At 45.6% G+C, this 23,060-nt stretch overlaps 1 long non-coding RNA gene across 1 annotated transcript; it reads left to right on the top strand.

Annotated features, from left to right (window-relative positions):
* The first annotated feature begins 15,235 nt into the window (after positions 1–15,235).
* Positions 15,236–21,775, top strand: LOC144148665 (uncharacterized). The gene is made up of 4 exons (XR_013318019.1): positions 15,236–15,659; positions 16,770–17,210; positions 18,453–18,538; positions 21,357–21,775. It is a non-coding gene; the product is annotated as an uncharacterized LOC144148665 (long non-coding RNA).
* Positions 21,776–23,060: the final 1,285 nt, after the last annotated feature.

Consider the following 23,060-nt stretch of genomic DNA (forward strand, 5'->3'; position numbering starts at 1 on the left):
CCCTTCAGCTTTTGCCTGTCGTTGTGCCTATTTGAGCCGTAACCTCTTCTTTTTTATTACTATTTGGACATCTAAACTTTAGCTGGTAGCTTAGTAGTTTCCCCTAGTCAAATGTCGCTAGCAAAGAGTGTGGTGTGCTTCATTTTGAGTGACAACCAAGGTATTTTGCAGGACGTAGAAATGCTAAGTATAATTCGGAGAAGCCATCGTAGGGTGGTTACATGCAAGGTAAGGCTGAATCTCAAAACAAATAAAGGAAACTTGTAAGAACAAAAGAACCCAACCTGGGGTATGTACTAGCTAGGACGGAGGAGTTTAAGATATTCATTCGAAGCAAATGCTCTTGTAAAGAAAAGCCAAGGTACTTTAAATATTAACCTCGCAACAGCACTCAAAGAGAGAGAGAATATTCTATATTAACAGCGTCGCAATGTGGAGTGGGGTACTCAGTCCAGGACTCCATTGGCCTCCACAGCCCCTTCCACCAGCCTAGGCTGGAAATCAAGACCGGAGCTGGACAGCTCTTCTTCCCACTGCTCACGCGAAGGGCGAACGATTCTTTTATTTTAGGGTTTGCCGAACACTCCTATACCATATGGTACATGGCTAAGCGTACAGCGGAAAATTTGCACAGCGGGAACTACTGCGTTGGATGAAGCAACTGCAGTTTGGTAGGATGAGAAAAAGTATTTCTTTCGGGGAGCCGCGGGCAGTGCTCGTGCCCCTTGGTTACCGATTCGTAAGCGGAAGTATAAATCATTCTCTTGTTTTTATAGTACTCCGTTATCTCTTGATAAGCAAGCAAAGGATGCGCAGACTCTAACCAAATCCCTCGTGTCGCTTGGCGGGATAGATCTCGGGCGGCGTCCTGGGCGGTAATGTTGCCCTGGAGGGTTGAGTGGGCTGGTGTCCGAAGAGTCTTTACTTTACTTCCGGGTGGCTTTTGCAGCAGGATGTCCCAAGCTGTTTTGAAAATTTATATCACGAAGGACGTTTTGGCAAGCCTGTTGCGAGTACGTAATAACGGTATCCGCATTTGTCTGGAAGATTTTCAGAGCAATGGCTGCTTCCACGGCCTGTGTAGTGGTTGTAAATGGCAAGATGATGCTAATGAGGTGTTCCTCCGTTGAAGTAACCCCGGCGGTAATGGCTCCCTCTCTGGCATAGTCGGTGGCGTTGGTGTAAATGGTGCGGACTCCGTCCCTGTGTCATTTGTCAATAGTGCATACTCTTGATTCTCTTTTCCCTGCCTGCTGAGCAGGGTCCATCTTACGAGGTATAGGGGCAATTTTAATGCTTATTTTAATTTTTGGAGGAACGTCTCACAGTTGCCTGGATATTTCTTTTGGCGATGCCATTCCCAGTCTGGTGAAGAGACTCGTGGCGCATGGTGTCGTGCTTAGTCGCAGACACCGGCTGGCGAAGTGGGCCTCGACTAGTTCGGTGGCCGTGTAATATAGGCCACATTTCTGAAGCTCCTCGGTATAGTTACGAATAGGAAGCCTTAGAGCATGCTTGTAGGCTTTTCGGATCATAGTGTCGATCCTGGCAGACTCGCCCTTGCTTAGTTTAGCATAGGGAATGGTGTAGGTAAGGCGTGAGATGACAAAAGCCTGTACCAGACGAAGGGTGTCCACTTCCTTCATTCCCCGCGCTATGGTGGTTATTCTTCGGAGCATGTGGGTAATTTGTCTCGTTGTTTGACTGCACCGGTTCAGAAGAATGTTGTATGAACACTCATCTTAATAAATCATACCGAGGACCTTGATGTCAGGTAATGGCATGGCCGTTTAGGTATCGCCGCCCGCAGTGATATGGATGTTGGAATGCTGGATTCTAACCACACAAGTCAGAGCCTAAGTTCGGACTTGTGTGGTAAACAGGATAGCCCGCACAACCTGGCGTAGCCAATCACAGCATCAGTGGCCTGCTGGAGACGGTCCTGTATCTTGCCTACCGAGCCCTTGCCTGTCCGCACTGTAGCATCGTCTGCATATAAGCTTGGTGCAGATCCGTGAAGGCCCACAGGATAGTGGGCAGGCCTATAAGGGCTATGTTAAAAAGGAGGGGAGATGAAACCGCACCTTGTTGTGTCCCTCAGCCACCCACGTCAATGGGACCGGGGACACGGTTGCCAGATAATCATCAACTGGTTTGGGACCGGCGACATGTAGGAAACTGACTGGAAAACTAAGAAAAGAGACGAAACAATTGTGAAACGCAAGTTTATTAATGTGTCCAGTACGGTGGATCAAGTGGACTTCGCAGACGTGTCTTAATTAATTATCAGATGTAAAACAAATGAGATTACTTCATATACATGTCAGTAATCTTGGAAATGGTGCAAATAGGATGAAGCTTGAAAGCAACTATTATGAAGCTAGCCATTGTCAAAAAGCGAATTTGCGCACTGAGAATGAGCTGGGTAACACAATTCTCGACATGTAGGAGACATAAACACACACATGGTATATGACTTCCTTAGTTTGTGTTATTTTTATCCGGATGCTCGTCGACGACATCAATTTCTGAAAAACTGTCGTGAAACGCCAAGTCTATCCCGTCAAATGCAAAACTTTTTAGTTCCTCAGTAATACTCAACTTTCATTTACCCAGAAAAATTAAAGGAAAGCTTTGTTCTTCTGCCCTCGCCAGGAATATACTCTTGAACACAGCCGTACTATAAAGAGCAGCTCCGCGGGAATCGCATACTATACCTTTTTTATCATACGACATGCTGTTTGCATAAAATAATCAAGTAAGTATTTTAATTAAAAGGTTTTTAAACGTATTTATTATTCCTAGAGCAATATGCAGGGGAAGGCGAAAACATTTCTGCAGATAGGTTGATTTTTATTTCGGTCGGCCATCATAGGGACTGAGTGATGGAACATTTATTTATTTCAGATACTGTTACCCTAACGTGCTGTTACAGGAGTGGGCAAGTGCATCATAATCGACACTCATACGCACAAAAACTGCTCAAGACACAGTGCAACCAAGGGCAAGAAGAGACCTCATACTGGTTTAGAAATATTTTCAAGTGTTTTACAAAGCTATCCGATCTATCAAAATATCAACCCTTGGAGAATAAGGCAAAACAGCATAACGATTATTGATGCGAGGAGAGACTCGATTGAGAATCTGCGGATTAAACTCAGGACGTAAGGTCAGTTTGCCGTTGTATAGTTCATGAAAGAATATAAGTCGTGCCATTTTTCGACGCGAGGCTAATAACGGAAGTTCTGCTTTGCAAGTAACCCATTCACCGACTGGTTCCTGTGATATGCTGAATAAATAGATCTGGCAGCTATTCCTTGCCCTCTCTCAAGCTTTTCTCTTTGATACTTCTGATACGGGTCCCAAATTAAACTTTCATAGTTGAGATTTGGCCGCACAAACGTTTTGTATGCCATCAGTTTAATTTCAGCAGTTGGATCTCTGAGCTTTCGTCTCATGAAACCTAGCTTTCTTTGGCAGTACCACATATATTATCAATGCATCCATTTTAATTCCATTTTCTGGCAATTGTGAGACCATGATATTTTAGCTTTCTCGGTCCCTTAATTTTCATGTCATTCATGGTATAGTTAAATTTCAGAGGAAACTTCTTTGGTGTAACAGTTATACAAACACTTTTTTTATAATTAATATGCATATTCTACTGCACACACCAATCATACACAACTTTCAAAGAATCGTTCAACAGTACGAACGCTCCTGACCCGAATCGTTCGAACGCTCCTGACGCGACAAAACCACAAATAGTCGTCAGCGAATAGTCTCACTTCAAGAGATGGATTCACAGAGTCTGCAATGTCATTAACATATAAAGGAAATAAAATCGGTAGAAAAGCAGAGTCTGGAGATACTCCGGATGTTACGGGTAAACTGGATGACCGTTCGCCTGCAAATTCAACAAATTGTTGCCTGTTATGTAAATAGGCCTGAATCCAAGAAACGTTAGGGAGTAAAAAGTGCAGAGATAGCGCTAAGAGAGCTGCCTTTGAAAGTGAAGTTTGAGATAGAGAATACATATTTATTTGACGAGCAGAGTATCCCCCCCTTGAAAGGCATCCCTTGTCAGGACTCCTTGCTTCAAGTTTTTGCCGAACTGACCACGCTGAGCTGGGTATGTCGGCGTGCGCTTGTCAGGGAAGCGCCCTCCACTGCTCAAATCTTGGAATTGGGGTGGAAGTAGAGGCCAATCTGTGATGTGGGCACAAGCCCCATAATACGTGGTATAGCGAGCCCGAGTGGGGCAGTGAGCCCACAGTGAAGGGCGTACGGTGGGTAAAATGTGGAGAAGGGGGTTGTGGTGGTTCAATGTTTTTCGGGGGTGGTCGTCAATTTAAAGCTTAGAGAGCTGCCTTTACAACGCTGGCGACCAATAAACGGATACGACCAGTCGAAGAGCGGCTCGACAGCTGTCTTTACATCTACGGGTCTTGTGTCTACCCCCACACCGCTGGCATGCGGTGTAAAATGGAGTCTGCATGCAGTGCGAGTGGAACACAGTAAAGGATAGGGAATGACTTCAACGATATGCCGAAACCAGTTCCCAACTAAAGGAGGTACATGCATCGAAAGAATCGGCAAAAAGCGAGTAACCGTGCCCACGATGACGGTACCATCGCAAGTCATGGTTGCCATGGTACACGAGGGACTTGCAAAAAACGTTCATACTGTACTTCTGCAGCCGGAAAACATTTCATTATCCCTCGCTTCGGGAAAATATATCCCACGGGCGTTATTTCCACTAACGGTATGTAGATTATTCTGCCAGAAAATGGTTGCATCATCCTACCAATTTAACAGGAACAAAATAGAGGACGTGACAAGACAATGACGGCGGCTGCTTGGCTATGGTACAAGAGAATTTCCTTCAGCGGGATGGGTAATAGCTCCATTTGACAACAATCTCACTGTGGCCACGGAAAGCCTTTGTTCATCGTATACTCTGAGAACGGTTTAATAAACAGAGCAGTTTTTAATAACGGAGCTTTTCTCCCAACGGCAAAGCTCGTACCTTAGTAAGCGCGTGGTTACCTGTGTTACTTGCGTTTTGGGCGTTACAAATGATTTACGTAAGCCTCCACACTAAAGGGTGCGCTTCCTGCTGGATACAAATAACACCAACGCTGCTCCCGCAGCTCATTACAACAGTGGCTTCCAGCGGGTGACTGTATAACATCAGGCAGGGGACAATGCTTGCATTTTGAGCCACCTTTTCTCGCAAATTTGCAATAAGGCGTTTTATTCAATCCGCGAAACAGCGTTTTTCCGGAAAGTAGTTATGGACTGGAACCGTCCTGTTTAAATTCCCACAATACCGTGTGATACTATATTTTCATCCATATAATTTTACTTATGCTTACGGCACAGCACCACCTCCCCAGACTTCGTATTCCTTTTAAAAAAAATCACGCATCTCCCCGAAGTGAATCATGACGAGTGGACGAAGCACTGGGTAACGTTCTTACCATTACTCACCCGTGGCGTTGCGCACTCGCGTAAATGAGTGACAACGCGTGTGTACATCATATACAATTTCAATCAAATCCAATCCGATACCGTTCAATCCAATCCAAGCCAATCCAATCCTATGCTCCTGGCGCATGCTCATTACTGTGTACACGGACGCAAAGGGAGAAGCCACGGACAAAGAGAGGTCGTAAGGTGGTTCGCCCCTAAAAGGTACTACGTACAAACCCCACACGCTAAACATCAGTGGGCATCTACTGGAATGAGCACCCTAAACCACTGTTCTGTCAATCAACGCCAAACATCACTGGGTGTGTACTACAATGAGCACCCCACAGCAGTAAATGGCAGTTATGTTAACTAAGCAGACCTATTATGGCTTTTAATGATTAGTAGCGGCACTAAATAAGACAAAGCATTTTAATGTTAGTATAAGCAACAAATACGTTGAAAACTTCTAAAAAGCAAAGTTTGTAATAACAAGACTTTGCGTGACATTTATTAAATAGGTACTGAGTAATACTTACGTTAAAAGCTCTCTTTCTTTTATTTTGCCGCGCCGATTTGCGTTTTTTGTTATTATAATTGAAAAAACTTCATATCAAACGCAAACACTACAAAAATTAGAAGAAGTGAACACAACTACAGTGTACTATGCAGGAACTAATGTTTATTTATTTGTTGATAGTAAGACTTTTTTCGTAGTGACAGATTATTATTCAATTCCTAACGGCAACCCCCTCTTGAGACTGCGCCAACGCGCCAGCAATTGACTAAGGCCAGAGTCCTTCTACGACCTACAAGCGTCGTGAAGGTAAAGCTTGCTATGCCTCACTGAAGGCGATTTATTTCGGCCGAGACGCAATGTAGGAAAGCACCTTTACACAACAGGTTTCCACAAAGGCACAGCAATCATACCACGGATGCGGACAAGTTGTGATGGTCATGCACAAATTCCGATATGTTATACAACTGGAAAACACATTTGCGTCGTAATTAAATCACTGATGATTATGCAAGTTGAGTTATCGCATTCAGAAAGCTAAATATTACCTTCAGGTTCGTGGCGCCGGTGTTACTTGTGTATTTTGGCTTGGTTGAAGTTGATTTTGGATGAGTCGTCAGCAGTTTTCTTTTCATTCTTTTAAATGGCGAGTTTCGGATATTGATTTGACTCAGTTTGCAAGAAGAAAGCTTCGCGTTTTACCATGTGTGTTTTTTTAAGAAAGCTGCAGTGCTATTTTATACAAACTGTGTATATCCTAGACACAGTAACTCAGGCACTGGAGAACTTTCAGATCGAAAATTCATGTAATGTGGGCATTGGCAAATGACGAGACTTTTGTTCGAGCGTTACGACAGCCCACAACTGTCCATCTCATTATCAATCCTTCATATTGACAGCTCATATCACAAATGCTAGTAGCTGAAAACCAAACTACGAAATAATTTCCACCTTCTGTGAAACATTTTACCACAATTAGTAAATTTTGAAGGTTTGCAAATGTGCGCAATTTCGGCGGTTGCTTAGACCGGCTTCAGTGGATGCTTAGAATAGCACGGAAAGCGGGAGTGGAGTTAGCTGCCATCGTAACGCTGGCAACGTTGCAATTGAGATGACAAGTGGAAGTATGGCCCCTAGACACATTTGCTAGTCTGCTGTCCCCGCGCCTCCTTTGTAGGGGCGCGTGTCCGCGCCGCTGATGCGCGCACCGCGCTGCGCAGTGCGCGCTGCGAGCAATCGGAGCGCCGTAACGGTCGGGGCAAGAGCGACCGCCAGACAGCCTGTGCCGCACGCCACTGCCGCGGAGCGCTTGCGAGGTTCGGGGTTTGGCGGGCCGATAGAGCGGTGAAATACAACGGCTGGAGGTACATCAGCTCACAACTGAAGTTTAGATAGAACTACTATAGGACCTTTTAATATCGCGGCATAAATTTTTCGCGAATCGGGCTATGGGGCCTGTTGGTTTCCGCTGACATTCGCGAGTGAGGCCGAAGGATGAAACTGCATTAAGGAGAGTAGCCGTTCCGCCAGCGCCGCTAGATCCACTATTTCGCGAATGTTGAGACCGCAAGATCACGTTCAAAGAGATCCTAGCGGCGCCAGACAAAGTGTTTGTTCCAATTAATGTGAAAACTACTGGGTTATCGCCTAACGTCATGCATTGACGTCCAGGCTAGCTCTGGAAAAAGGATGGGGAAAGCTGTAGTGAAATACTTTAACAAAAAAACCTGCTTTGAAGTACTCCGGGAAGCAGGGGGATGTAGTGGGCGGCAAAGCACCGGACTAAACAGGTCTCAAGGACTTTTCTTCTTAATTTCAAACAGCCGCAAATAAACTGATTGGCCATGACGCATATTCTCCAATCTTGCTTTCCACGAATGTTCACTCCGAATATGCTGGCGACCACAAAATAAAAAAAAACTGTCTAATGAAGATTCCAAGCGCAGTTACTCCTTGGTAGCCTGATTTTACTAAAAATAAGTTCCGCGTGCCCCTAAATTATTTTACAAATTTTCGAAATCGTGGAATTCACAAAAATTAGAGGAGCGGAAAATAAATGGCTTCATAGTACCTCAGTCTCTGCCTGTTCAATGAAAGTGCGAAAAAGCATCGTCTGCATGCGTACAAACATACAATTTTTTTCCGCATTTATATTTAGCAGAGATTCCCAACTGAGGGAAAGACGTGCGATGGGGCCTAATTATTGATGGTGTGAATTGGCGACATCCTGTTAAAGCATATATTTGACTCGCAAACAGAGGGAAGTTAGGATGCTTCTAAAGGGACACAAAAGAATTTGCGGAGCGTCCTCACACCACACAAATATTTTCACGCGTTTACATACCCATGGCAGTCTACCGGGGGCTATATACAAAACGCTTCTTTGTTTGGTAACGTAGCCGAAATTCCCCGTGTTGTGCCCCAGCTAGAAAAAGATGCCGTGCCGACTGTGTTTCCACCCGCCGCGGTGGCTCAGTGGCTAAGGCGTTGCGCTGCTGAGCACGAGGTCGCGGGTTCGATTCCCGGCCGCGGCGGCCGCTTTTCTGATGGAGGCGAAAAGCAAAAACCCCCGTGTGTACGAGATTTCGGCGCACGATAAAGATCCCCAGGTGGTCAAAATTAATCCGGAGCCCTCCACTACGGCGCGCCTCATCGCCTGCGTTGCGTCGGCGCGTTAAACCCCACAATCAATCAACCGACTGTGTTTCCGATGCCCCCGCGTATGTGAAAAACTTTTTGCATGGAAGAGGTCATAGCGGAAACAGCGTAGAGATATGATTCCGGGGTTTGCTCGATGGTTCAAAATACGCGAAAATGTACTCCCATTCATTCATGCTTCGGTAAAAAAAAAGTCTTCGTATTCATAGGAACAAGTTTATTTTGCTAATCGGTTTTGTAGACAGAAACGAAAAGAAGACGAAAACGCGAAGTTAAAATCGGCTGAAATCGCCCAGACCTTTGAAGGCAGCACGGAGGAGCGCTGTCCGCCGAACTGACCCCCGCGGCGGCACTGGGCGGCCGCGCTCCGACTGCCTGCAGCACCGCCGCAACATGCATCACGGAGGAGCGCCGTTCAGGGCCGGCGGACGGCTGATTAGCAAATCTTTGTAGCGACCACACTGTAAGTGTGTCTCGCAAGCTGGAAGTGCCTCGAATGGTCATATGACTTCCCCCACTGCAAGTACGCGTGGAAGGATGGAGCCGGAAGACAGCCTGAGATACAGAATAGAGAGGATAGGGAATCAGGGTGACGAAACGGTGGTATTGGTATATGACAAAAGGAGCCACAGTCAGCCAATGTCCATGCTAAACTTAGCAGCCGTGTCCACGACGATGGTTAGAGAGAAAATCTTGTTTGGCACGATGTAAGATGCGCGTTCGAGAAACGCCGCAATGCTAAAGCATCAGCAAAGCGTGCAAACACGGCTGAACTTCAAGTTCGCAAGGCACATACAACGGATGCCAACATATCCCGACGGATCCCCAAGTAGATCCGAAGGTAATCATCCTCATCATCATCCGCTTGGTTTTGTCTGCTTCGTCTACTGTCTCCAAAGAGAAGTCAGCTCTCAGCTCTCGTAAAACTGGTTAGAATCATGAACATTGCGTGACCACTCGCCCGGTCACAATATTCCTAATTTAGGTTTTCCTTAGAAAAAGAAGTATATAGGTTACTCCGACAGTGAACTGCTGTATTAAGTGGCCGATTTAACGCGAACGAAATATAGCAGATTGAACGACTGTGGCTGCGGCAGCTTGGACGTGGTACAAGGAAATCTTCTCCAGCCAGTGTAACATTTCAATATGAGAAAGACCGGAGCAGTGGCCTCATGCGAGCACACAGATCGTAACATGGATTGAAAAATGCAGCTGGAAGGTACGGAGTAAACGGATTGTTCTCTGCGCCAAACAAATTAGTCGAGTGTGCAACACAGTTGCCAAGAACTTATCAGGAGCCGACAAGCATACACGCTGCGAAGTCAAACATGTGTGGCCATTCGTTCCTTGCAGCGTGGCAGTAGTGTATTTGATAACGTTTGCGTGCTACCAAAAGGTGTATAGAGTAGCCGACCGTTTATTCGGACGCCGAAAATTCGGACACGCTTGTTTATTCGGACACTTTCGCGGCACGGCCACTTGTCCCATTGAAGTATATGTATATCTACGACCGATATTTCGGACGCCGCACAGCCCGCCGTTCGATTTTTGGGACTCCAGATTCGGTGCTCTCACGGAACCTCCCGCGCCACATGGCCGCAACTGCTTTCGGTATGCGGGATTTGTGGTTGGCAGTGAGGACGAGGATAGCCACACAGTCCAGAACCCCACAGCTGAGATGCCGCCTGTCGCAGCATTCGACATTTTCGATGACCTCCGTGCTAGCGGTATCGATGTGGGAGTGGCTACGTTTGCAGATTTCATCAACATAGTGCCGCCCTGCGGTGTTGCGAGTTGGATGATGACGAAATCGTACGCCAGGTCCTCGAACCGGCGCAGGTGGACAGCGACTCCAATGATGACGTGCCACCAACGCCAGAGACATCAAATACTGATCTAGCGCGAGCCCTAACAGTGCTATTGTCTGCCTACAGTGACGAACAAACGCTGGCGGAAATAGAGGAGTACTTAGTCGCGCGTAGGCGTGGGTGTGTACGGACGCACATATATACGTTTTTCCAGCCGTTCGGCCAATCAAGGTTTTTTTCAGTGAATCCTTTTTTTCGGACTACCGATTATTCGGACTTATCGGTGGGTCCCGTCGAGTCATAAAAAATGGTCGGCGACTGTATTGGGCAAACGGGGTGCTGCCTAAACCTGAGACTCTTGGAGCTCAAGCGCACGTTGCAAGGCGACAAGTTTCAATGTTGCTCAGCACTGTGGGAAGTGTGTAAGTGTGCTTGTCTTTCAGGACACTGGAGTAATTGCTAAACACAAGGACCAACGAGTACGGTAAATTATGGAAGTATATCACATTAGAAAAAAATGGACACAAGTGCGTCAGCGTTGCTTCAGTGTCGTTACTGAAAGAGAATTTGTGTTCTTGACTGGTCGCGGTGCGGAATGGTGTGGTCCTTGGCACGTTCGTTTTGTCAGTGTAGTAATCGCGATTCCCAAAGTGATAGAGTGACTTTGTAATACTGTCAGGTTGTGTGGTATTTGGCACGGGCGTTGTGTGGTATTTGGCACGGGCAGTCTGACAATGATTTACATGTGCTGTATTCGCGGATGAAAAGATATGAAGCCACGTGGCTTTTTAAAGATGGGTACATATACCTGGGTGTTTTCTAATAAAATTCAGTTGTGAGTTCAGCGCTGTGTCGTCGTTAATTCTTCTTTTGTCCCGTCTTTTTTTCGCTGCCTGCTCGATATGGTCACTATGAACCAATTAGCCCAACTTTTCATTTTTCTTCACCTCACCATGGGAAACAAGCAGCTCTTCTCTAAGGCGCTCGCTTTGAAAAAGGAACATTACTTGCAGTTCCTGTGCACGGCTGATTGCCTCATCAAAGCGTGGAAGACAGAGGATAGTTATGTCTTCTGTATTCATGGTGAAACTGACTGTCGTGTCTTCACTTCCTCGTTCTACGCCATCTCGGTCATTGAGCTATGTCGTACATTAGCACTGCAGAACTTCGAAGCATATCATCCAACGTTCATCATTCTGTCAGACCTTTCTACGCCCGCAGCCTCAGAAAGTATTACAATGAATTCGACTCCCTCATATCTTGCGCCACCCAGCACTTTTCAATCATATGTATTTCGGAAACTTTCCTGCTGACCCTGATAAAAACCTGATACTTTTCCTTCTTATTCCACTGAGTATTGCCACCGTGCCACTTCTAGCCATGGTGGGTCTGCTATTATCGTAAAAAAAGAATATCTCGTACATTCCTACATAACAACTTTCAGTGCACATTGCTGAGGGCGAATCTGTTTGGTGGAAGTCGATCGCGTATTCTACGAAACCGACTGGAAAAACACAATCTTTGGTTGTTTATACAGATCGCCTTGTACATCTGTATCCAACATTGTGTCGCTCTCGATGGTTTACTGCACTTGATCACTGGTGAAAACAAAAGCATTGTTTTGCTGTGATATAGCATTACCTTTTAGATTTAGCGTCGTAAAAATTTATCGAACATAGCATTTGCTTTCCGGGCCATGGGTTTGAATCACTCATTAGTTTACCTACGCGTTGTGTGAGCAATGGCAAGGGCTCGGCTATTGATTATGCCCCTAGCAATGTTTCTCCCCACCGAAAGCTTTCGTTGTTCATGGTACTATTACTCATCGTTATCCTGTAGCTGTTCTTTTCAAACGTACAAAATGGGCCGAAAACAATGGATTTCTAAAATACGCTTTCAACAACTAACAATTCACTTACCTCATTAACAACGCCGATTTTTCTCCCGTTATTGACTCCAGGAACGCTCAAGTAGCTTAAAGACACTTTTCTAATACTCTCACTGAACTCATATCAACTGTACCACATGTGCGTTGCGAGGAAAAATAACTCTTCAACTGTGAACCCCTGGCTTACAAGGGGATTGTTAACAATTTTAGGAAGAAGAAAAGACAATCAATAGAGCAAAACACAAAAGCAGTCATAGAACATTCTGTTGAAATCCCGCTAGAATATGTTTTTCAACCTTCTAACAAACTTGCTAAAAAAGGCCAAGAGAAACTTATACGAAAATAAATTTTTGCAGACTGGCAACAACACCGACAAGCCATGCCCGCTCGATGAATTTCCATCGAGCAGCCGTTGCTAAGCAGTGGTGTATATTATAATATTTTCTTAACAGCCAGGGAAAAACTGAGATCAGCAAAATACACCAAGGGTATAGCACGTATTCTAATCCTACTGCTATGGCAAACGCTTTCAGCACTTTCTTTTTAAAAAAACTTCTTCCTTATTAACATTAACGCACATAGTCAATAACATTGCACACGCTTAGCTTTCTTTCTTCTTCTTTTCGGGTACCCCCATCGGGTACACCCATCGGGTACACTCAATTTGATTTTTAGACGTGGAGTATTTGTTTGTGAAATTAAAAAGAGCTTCAAAATCCCCGTTTTTTTGAAGAGGCTGTAGGACAATAATGAATAACTATTGACCGAATTCAAATATACCTATTTTCAGCAAGGTAAAAAAAATGATGTAAAAGTGCCTTTCATTCTATGTAAAGAAATGTTTTTGTTTACGTAAGGAAAATTTGATTTTATGCGTTGTTTAGCTACTAACCTTGGAATGATAGCTCTGACCGACTATATTAGATCGAAATTGACCAGGCCAAGTTTGTGGGGCACATTTCCATCGAATTGACCAAAGGATTTGCACCATTGATAATGACATGTTGTTGTCGGAATTAACCGGCCGCCGTTGCAACTATTGCAAAGTTCTTTATTTAATTTGGGAACATATTATTATTATATCAGTTAAACTCTCAGACACTAAAACAAGGAACTTTTGCTTTCGCCCATGTTCCGCCCTCGGCCTTGTTTGATTTTATTATACATTAGTTACTTACTACGTGCCTGAAATTGTCTAATCATCTCGTCTATACACATGATGCCACCACGAACGGGCCACTCTCACCCATTAATGTTCTTACTACAGACGTCAACCTTGATATCAATATCCTTTGTTCATGTTCTCAGAGCAACGGTTTATTAATCAATTGTCCCAAAACTAAATTTAATGGTATTTTCATCTTCTTTCAAGACAAAATTTTATTGCTCGTGTTGATATTTAGCGGATGCAATTCCACAAATTGATAGACACTCGTTTTTGGGGGTTGCACATGACGGCTCCTTGAAATTATTTAATACCATAAACTTCTTAAATCACAAGATGGCTTAGGGAATGAGTAATAATTAACGAAAGAAATTATTCCCGCATAACTACGCTTGTAACCCTTCACTGCGCTTTTATTTTCAGCCATGCAAACTAGGGCATCTCATCCTGGCGCTTAAATTACGATATTCCTTTATTTCCTTTGAAATGCATTCAAACCTAAGCCATCCCAATCATGTATTTAATTCTTCTAACTCACACCTCACTTCCCTATATGAACACCTATCCATCTCCTCTAGTCGGATTACCCTATTTTATATAATCTTGTAACGACCGCCCAAGGACTTGTTATTGATAATAATGTCCTTTTTATAATCGTTAGAACTGATTTCATTAACCATAACATAACGCCATTCCCATTACAATATAATTTTACTGCCAAAAGCCGGTACATGTTATGGTAAACCGACGGGTTTTTCTGCCGCCATTGAAGTTTGGAACGACTTGCCTAATAATGCTAAAATACCTTAAGTCACTAATCTTACAAACAATAAATTCTTAAATTTATCCTCGAAGACCCAACCTTTCACTCGATTAGTTCGCACGATTTTGTTTTTGTGTTGCTTCTTGGATTATATTCTTTTTCTCATTAGTTAACTTTGGCCTCTTTTGCCTTTGCACTGTTGTGCATATCTCAAAGTTGCGCTCTTTTTGTCATAGAACCTATTCTGCACAGGAAAGTTTAAGATCCACCTGAATGCAGCCATACGGCTACAAAGAAAAGCTATACAGCTTCCTCAGAAACTTTGCAGTTGAAGAAAAAGTCGTCCGCTTCCTGGTCCTGATCGTGATCCTGAAAGAAGAGGAATTTTTCCTCAAATGCGGAGTTTCTAAGGAAGCGATATAGCTTTTTTTTTGTAGCTGTATGGCTGCATTCAGGTGGATGTCAAAATTTCCTTCGGAGAAATTTGCTCCACCTTAGGGAATTCCCTTAAATCTTGTCGATAGGACCTATTCTGTGTGAGTTCTTTGCAATAATGCAATAATCTTTGTTATACTGCTTTGGCAAGTTCCTTTTGTTGTGAATATTTTACTGTTCATCTACAAGAGCTATCACCGCAGTGCCACACTTCCTGACCTATTTCTGCATTATCAATCCCCTTGCACTGTGCCTTTTTTAAGTGCGATGCACTTTATAAGCGACCCTGAATCCGCCGTCCGCATTGCTCCTCCTCCTCTCCCCTAGCAACGGCGCGAGGAGCGGAGAGGAGCGTCTGTAGCAACGGCGCAGCGACGTCACACCCCACGTGACCCGCGCGCGCTCCGCCTCCCGCGCCGTGGCTGCGCGCGCCCGCGCCGGCTCCCGCACCGCCCCGCGTGAATGACAAAGCTGGCCGCCTAGACGCACACCACGTGACCCTCTAACGTCACGTCCGGGAAGTTTTTGATTGTTTATTTGTTGTCATGGCTACAGTCAGCCTTGGTTAATGCAAATGGCGGCGCCCACTAACTCGGCGCGCTCATGCTCGTTGCTACGCGGCTAGATTTAGAAGAATATAGCGTGAAAAAGAAGCACTTTGCGCCGCACCACTGCTCTCTCAAGTGTCCTTACATCTTCGTCGTGTTGTTATGGTGGTACTTTGTGCTTTTGGTGCTAAATACCCCACGCAAATCGCTACACCGAAGCGTCCACCATCCCCCTCTAAAGGCTTCGGAGTCTTCCTTGCCGTGTTTTCGGTGTTAAGACCCACGCTACGCAAGTAGCTTTTGTTGCAGCTCCAAGGCGTGCACGCCAGCCGAGACAGCACTCAATACACTACGCAGTCTACCGTGTTCATCTGTGCGAATGCCGAAGCCCAGACATACGAACAGGTTGGTATCAAACGACTTGGATGCCATATGATATATTGGGCGAGCGAAAGAGAAAACTATACTTCTCGATAACGTTTGGTGCTTTTTGGCCTTAGCTGCTGCGCGTTAGGCATATTGAGCGGGATGAAATTGCAGTGGAGGGACTAGGTGACGTACAAACGCGCGTACGAACAAATTTTTCACTGTCAGAAGTCACATTGATGTGACCGAACGATGTGAGTGAGGCTTTAGTAATGTGCACACAGGCAGAATTCAGAAAAGCGCCTTGAAGTTTCTTGCCAGGCTGATGCGACGTAGCAGTGTGTCATGTGGTTCCTGAACTTCTCTGCTGCAGCACGGAAAGTTGGGCTAGTTGGAATTCATCTTGGTGGGGAAAGCGCTCGAGCGTTGACTGCTGCTTTCTTCGTCCCTGCTATTTCAGCGGTTTTTTCACCACAACAAGCTTCTCTGTCTTTTGTTTTTCTTTGTCGAAGCAGTATTTTGCACTTTTTCTTTCAATGTATGTGCCACCCTTGCCCTGTTTTTCTCCAAACATAGAGTTTGGGAAAAGGGACGATTTTGTTTGTTGTGAATAAACCAGGCCAGTGGTTGGAAAAGAAGCTTTTATGTGCGCTTTGCAGACTTTGCAGAACATGTCACTAGTTGGAAAAATTGCACGTTAAATACATGTGAATACTTTCTCAATCCTGAATGGTCAGAAAAGCTCAACCTCAAAATTCAAACATGTTCAATTCTTCTTACTAGAGTGCTACGTTGAGCTAGTTAGTATGAACTGAACACACCGAAAACAGCGCACATGAGGTACGGGCAGTGCTCCGTGTTTGTCTTTTCCTTCCACTCCGTCCTTGAGCTGTTTTCAGTGTGTTCACGTTCACAGTACTGAAAGGGCACAGACATGAATGCAGTATGCCACCACTTGCACAGTGCAGTCACGCAACATGAGCATTCATAAGTGCTAACGGGGGTGTGCAAAAAGTTACGCACAGATTTCAAGACTGAGTTCTCTGCCATAAGCAACTGTCGAAATCTAGCAGTGTTACATACGCAGTGTAGCAGGATATTGGTGATGCAGCATTTTTCCGGCTACTTTCATCATTGAATGTCTCGCAGGTTCTACACAAAAGATCTTGCAGCCTGGGGAGAACAAGCACAACCAGGACAGGGCATGGTTGTAATGGCGGATCTCTGTGTCATACGTTTGATCGATGAGCCACGGGATTCCAAGACCCTTGCCATTGGCCGCCTAGGCCTGGCCTCCTGAATGGGTCAAGTGACTTCAGGGCCCTGCTGTTTCATCCCACTCTGGCTTCCTGTTGCGGTGGGACCTAAGTTCGTGGTGCCTTGCTTGTTTTTGCTCAGGCTCAAACTGCTTCGCTGCTAACACTTGTCCTTGACATTCTGGCTCGTCCTTTCTGGCGCTCGAGGTGTTCCTGAGTGTCTCGTGTCAGCTAGTGGCTGATCCTGCCATGCAAGACGCTGCCAAGCCTGGGAACCTTCACCTGCAGTGAATGATGTGACTGATTGCACCACACACATGAGCTGTGGTACACCGTGAGTGGTTCATGTGTCCAGCACTAGCCAGCACCATAAACCACAGTAGTGGGCCCTGTTTTGCGAATGTTCTCCCATTCACCATTATTTTCTTTGTCGTGTCATTGGCGGCGTCCTTTTATTCTTTGTGCTGTCAAATGCACCTCATAGAAAAAAAAAGATACACTTCAAATGCATTTGTGTGCACGTCCAGCATACGGCTTTGATCTTTCCCTTCGGCCGTAGCATTACAATGAGTTTAACACCTGCATTTCTTTACAATTGCACTTATATACTAAACACATAGTGTTTTTTTTTTTTTTCAAATTCATTGTATGTGCATCCCATACGCAGACGCTTAACACTAAGTATTGCCGATACCTCCATGATGGCTATACATGTACCACAGGATGTCCCTTACGGGTAAGCTCCCTGCCGAGCTCAAAATGTCCCCAGTGCATTTCCTTTCCTTTTCCTCTCCCGCCAACCACAGCCACCCATGCAACCGCGCAGTTGGTTCTGATAGCACCACAACAGGGTTCTACAGCTACGTGGGGACACTCTTTCTTCTTGGGCCTAAGTTGGTCTCTTGAACATACAAGCCGCAGAAAACCTGGAGGCAGTGCTTAGATGACAGGGTGAACAGGATTGCTACCAGCTGTGTGTCTGACGTTGGGAAATGTGACAGTTGAAAGCCAGTGCAATATTTTGTCGCTACTTTGGGAAGCCTTGCCTGTGGGCTGCAGTTTTGATGAAACATTTGGTTGTTGAGCTTTAAGCGATACCAGTCTGAAACCTGAGTAGTTAGGATGGCGCCTTCTCACGTTGTGCACAGAAAAGAAACAGCTGGGGTACTCAGCCTTTGCAAGGCTAACATACCCGTCTTGAAAAACAAATTTTTGTTTAATTAAAATCAACTGTGCAGGGAAGCTGTGGCGACTAAAGTATAGTGTCTAGTATAGTAAAGCAATAAGCACATCGACTATACAGCCAATGCAGATGCCATTATTAAATGTTGGCAATGTTTTGTCACCTTAAAAAAACAAATCCATGATTAAAGAAATGCATAGAAGTGGCTATCACTTGTTAAGGGAGCTTTAGAGTTTGGCACAGCCTTTGAGTAGCTTTAAATTTGATTACCTTTTTGCTTAGAAAAGCAGTAAATTATTCTACCACACTAAATTTGGGTGTGCAACAGCTTCTTTACATGGACGCTGATGCAAAAGTCTTTTTGTGCCTCAAATCTGTCTTGGCGTATTACAGGGGGAATCAGCACCTCAACACTCAAGGGTTCCAGCTGTGGTGCGAGAACGGTCCCATGTTGAAAACCAAACGCTGCTTTGAGAAAAGTAAGTTTTTGTGTTTTTAATAGATATAAACATATTAACGTAAAGTATCCCGAGAAGTTAGGAAAGTTTATCTATAGTTGAAGCTTCCAGATGTCCCTCTTTCACTTTCACTCGACAGTCTTACTTTTACAGTAGGTGTCCGGTGTGTTTTCTTGCATGTTCTTTCGCTGCAGTTTCATTGCACCTAATTGTATAATGCAAAATGCCTTGGATACAAGTTGTGGTAATGGAACAGTGCGACGAAACGCCATTGGTGAAAGCAAAACAATACCGCAGGGTTTTGTGCCCTAACCACGGTCTAAGAAAGCCCTAACATATGCTGGCTTACTGCTTGTTGCATCTATAATTTGCAGTCCTGTGATCTGTAACTGAAAACTAAGCCAGCTTGTCATTCTCACTCCCTGATTACTTAGGGTGTGGCTCACCAAAATCCCAATACATAAGTGCAAGTTCGTGAAGCAGGAACAGGCACAGTACAAAGGAACAAGCACTGAGAGAGAACAGAGAAAAAGCAATGGTTATTACAGTAAAGCCAGCTTATATCGAACATGGATATATTGAATTATTGCCTACATCAAACCCTTGTATAATTCCGGTAAAAATTACATGCATTTAAATCTTTTTATATCATACGCGATTTTGCTCACAATGGATATATCGAACTCTTCCGCGTGGGATTTCTCGCTCTCCTTAGGCATGTGGCAGGCTGTCTCGCAATATATCGGTGCGCAGCGGTGGCGCAAGTGTCGCTTGCGAGTCCCGCACGAGCTCGGGCGCATCCAAACCGGCCGTGGCCAGGCCGTGGCAGAGTGGACCAGGTCCACGCATGCATGCCGTTGGAGCCGAAAGCGATACATTGGGCGCTGCGGGCTGCGGTGTCACCGAACTTCAAGACCGCGCAACTCGCTGCGCGCACTTCTTGCTCAGTTCGCTGGGTTCGCCATTGTTTGCTTGTATCCATGCTTGTCTCCGCTCTGTCGAAGACACTGAGGACTCCGTACCGCTTCTGAGCGCGAGCGAAGCCATCGCTGCCGTGGCCCTGCTACGGCGATGCTGCAGTGCCATTGAGGGCAGCAGTCTTGTGCTTGTCGACTGTTTAGATACCGTGGAGCAAGCAGTCACCAGCAGCGCGTTGCGCTCCAAGAAGCAGGCTGCACTCACGCAGTTCTTCCACCCCAATAAATGATTATCGATATTGATAATCTGTTCGACAAATTTCGCATTCCTATTTTCTGCTTGTGCAGATTCTGAGAGGTCTTTAGAGCTTGCACTGCTCAGTTGTCCCCATATTGCTGAACTGTTATTCCAAGCGCTTGGTTAGTCTCTGCAGTTCATCTAACCAGGTCAAATGTTGTCTGGCATTGTTCAGCTTTCAATCCACTTTCCAAGTGTTTCTGACAGTCTGAAGGCTTGCCCGAAGCTATGTTTTCTTAGTGGTATCCACTGGCTGCACGTTCAGTGTTGCGTTGTTCTATACGCAGGCATTTCTCTCTTTCTCTTATGCTACTGACACTGGTTCCCCTGATATTCTGGCTTACGTGAAATGATGAAGTGAGAGAGCACTAAACAGAGTTTTGCTCTCCTTGGCACGAGGCAGCAACGTGTAGGCTGGGTAGGGCGGAAACTGAGTCGGCACAGCAGCTGGAAGCAGAAACTTGCATATGCTTTCTACCTTGTAATTGTCTGCGGTGAAGTAAAACAAAGACGTTGCGGAACGGTCCTGGAGCTAGGAACAAATTAAACCGCCAGCGAAGCAACGAAGCACCCCAAACGGGACATTCAAATGAATTCCCCTAATTCATTTGAATGTCCCATTTGGGGTGCTTCGTTGCCTCTGCCTGCGTGAATTTTAGTGCGAAATGTAACGTTTTAAATAATAGTATTACTCGGCTTAAAATGCTTTCTCCTAATCTCAACCCCTTGTCTTTTTTACGTTTCCATGTCCCCAATCACCCCACTTCCTTGTCAAGAAAATGTTTTGCAGCCGGTCATATTGATAGTTTTCTTTTGATAGCAGTTCATGGTAGCACAGTTCCGCATTTTGTGAGGCATCCCACTTGAAAAGTGGCGTGCAACAATTTTTAGGCATCCACAGACTGGTAAACGTAACACCATTTCCGAAAAAAAAAAAGAGAGGAGAAGGAGGAATAAACTTTATTTGTGCGAGTCTTAGGTGCTGCTGTCTGGGCACCCGCCTGGTGGGGAGTTTCCTCTAGTCCGGGATACCCTGGCCTGCACTGGCCACCCGGGCCCTCTCTACCAGGCTATGCTGGGAGGAGAGGTCGGAGCTGGTTAGTTGTGCCACCCAATTAGCTCTCATGCTGCACAGACGATGGCAGGGTAAAAGAGTCAAGAGTAGAAAGGTTGTCCCCTTCACACGCGGCGGTGCAAGCATGTGCAAAGCACTTTCTTCGCAGATCAGTGAGTCAACTTCTGCTTTCACAATGTTATTTTGTTTGCAAGACCAATCTACCTGTCACTCCAAAAGGGTGAGGAGGGGGGGGGGGAGGGGGGTAGAGTGGCCGTGCTTCTGCATATGAGGAAACAATTGGGCCCATCGACTAGCATGCAAAGTACTTCTATGCAGGTACTCAAAACCACCCTAGCAATTCTCCAATCTGCTAACTTCAAACAGGCACGCAATCAGTGGCTCGATCCTACAGTAATCGTAGCTTCCGACAAGGACTATCTCCGCAGCGCCTCCAATTTTCATAGTATTCCTCTACTTCCCTGCAAGACTGCTTGCCCGGTGGCTGCAAGTGACATTCTGGTGGCTACAAACTGAACCCTACTCACCTCCCTCCTCTTCTGTTTTCAGTGTTTTTGCAGCAAAGAAAGCCGCCGTTCCCTGGCACCCAGCGGCACCCAGGTCGGCCTTGAGCACTGGCTGTGGATCTACCTGCTGCATTCAGCTTCCAGAGCTCTGGCGGTGGCTTCGCCTCGGGGGTGGGGGGGGGCAACTTCCCTCCTGAACTGGGTGGCACCAGATTTGCATGCTACCACAGCTGTTGCCAATGGGTTTTGGCAATTGTTGCACAAGTTTATTGGGGGTCCACAAGCCCCTGCCAGCAATTCAATGCTCGGACGGCACGGACACAGAGCCAAAAGTAGAGTGTGTCACGGTCAAAGACAGTGATGAAATATGAGAACTTGTATCTAGTTTCTTTTTCCAGGATTTTGTTATCTTCATAGCAGCCTAATGGCAGAAAAATGTGAAATAAATGCATTCAACTACAACTGTGCACGCATTTCTTCCCCTCCCTGTCCAAATTTAGCATCCGGGGAACTCATTCACAATTTGTGAGCCTTCACCGCGGCACACCCGTACGAGGGCGTAAAACCCAAATTTAAACCTCTAAAATCTTGAAACTTTTACCCACATCACAATGGTGCCTGTGGAGAAAGGGACGAGCCGCGCAGACCCCTCCCGATGGTGCCTTTAATCCAACATACTTCTGATGATGATAGTGGGGCATGAGAGAAGGATATCCACTTATTTCACAACATCCTCCCCCGCGCGACAATGAGTATGGTTCGTGTCCGAGAAATTGTTCAGTCCATGGAGAGCTAAGTTCATGTCCGAGTGGGCCAAAAAAGTTCGACACATGTCGGCTTCCACCTCCATCGATGGAAACAATGCCGTGGCTTTCTTGGACCTGTGAGCCAAGCTACTGCAGCCCCTTGATGCAGTCTTTTGCTTGTCCGGATTGCAGGTATTTCTTTCTGTTTGCACAAGTTATTTTTCCTTGTAGCAGCCGGGTGCACGTGAGTCGTACTCTCGTTGCGGCTCTTTTCAGAGCGCACGGTTCGGTTTCTAGTGTTAGCTGCTGTTGCAGTTCTGCGCTTTGAGTTGTGTTTCACTGTGCGTTGTCTTGCAAGAAGGAGAAGATTCTTCCTTCGTACCCTCAACAGTAGCTGGCACTGGTGATTATTATCCAGCAGTGGCAAATTGAGAGCACCGCCGTTGAGGTCCTTTGTCCTTGAACAATTAATTCTAGCAGTGTCGCCTTTCTTTGTCACGTGCTGCTTTCTCAGTGCCTTACGTTTGAGCAATGGAGGGCCAAGTACGCGAGGTTGTAACGAAGATATCATTTTCTTTTCGCCAGGAAAATCACTGTCAAACATCGTGGGATTCATACTTTTGCACTCTGTATCATTGGTTTCTTGGAGCACCGTTTCTCCTTCACAAGGCTTCTCCTGGGGCATCTTCGGTGTCCGGTAATCGATGTCAAAGTCGCTGGTGGTTTCCATAGTATGCGAAAGTCCGGTCCTGGCAGAAATCATTGCCTTTCGCTTCATGAACGTAGCGGTGGTTGTCTCTCCCTCACTTCCAGCTTCTTCGGGAGAATTCACAAGACCGTCGGCTTCCATTGGGTAATATATTGGAAATTCCTGTTCAGTTCTTGTCGTCCGTCGTCATTTTCTACTCCACGAGTTTGATTTGCATATGACGTTTTGCTACTTTCCAAATATCTGGTCTGATTATACCGGCGTTCCCTGCGTTCAGCGCGAACTCGTTCTT

This window comes from Haemaphysalis longicornis, unplaced genomic scaffold (genome assembly GCF_048455015.1).
Source record: "Haemaphysalis longicornis isolate Haplotype H1 unplaced genomic scaffold, Haemaphysalis longicornis Haplotype H1 scaffold_8, whole genome shotgun sequence".
Lineage (NCBI taxonomy): Eukaryota > Metazoa > Arthropoda > Arachnida > Ixodida > Ixodidae > Haemaphysalis > Haemaphysalis longicornis.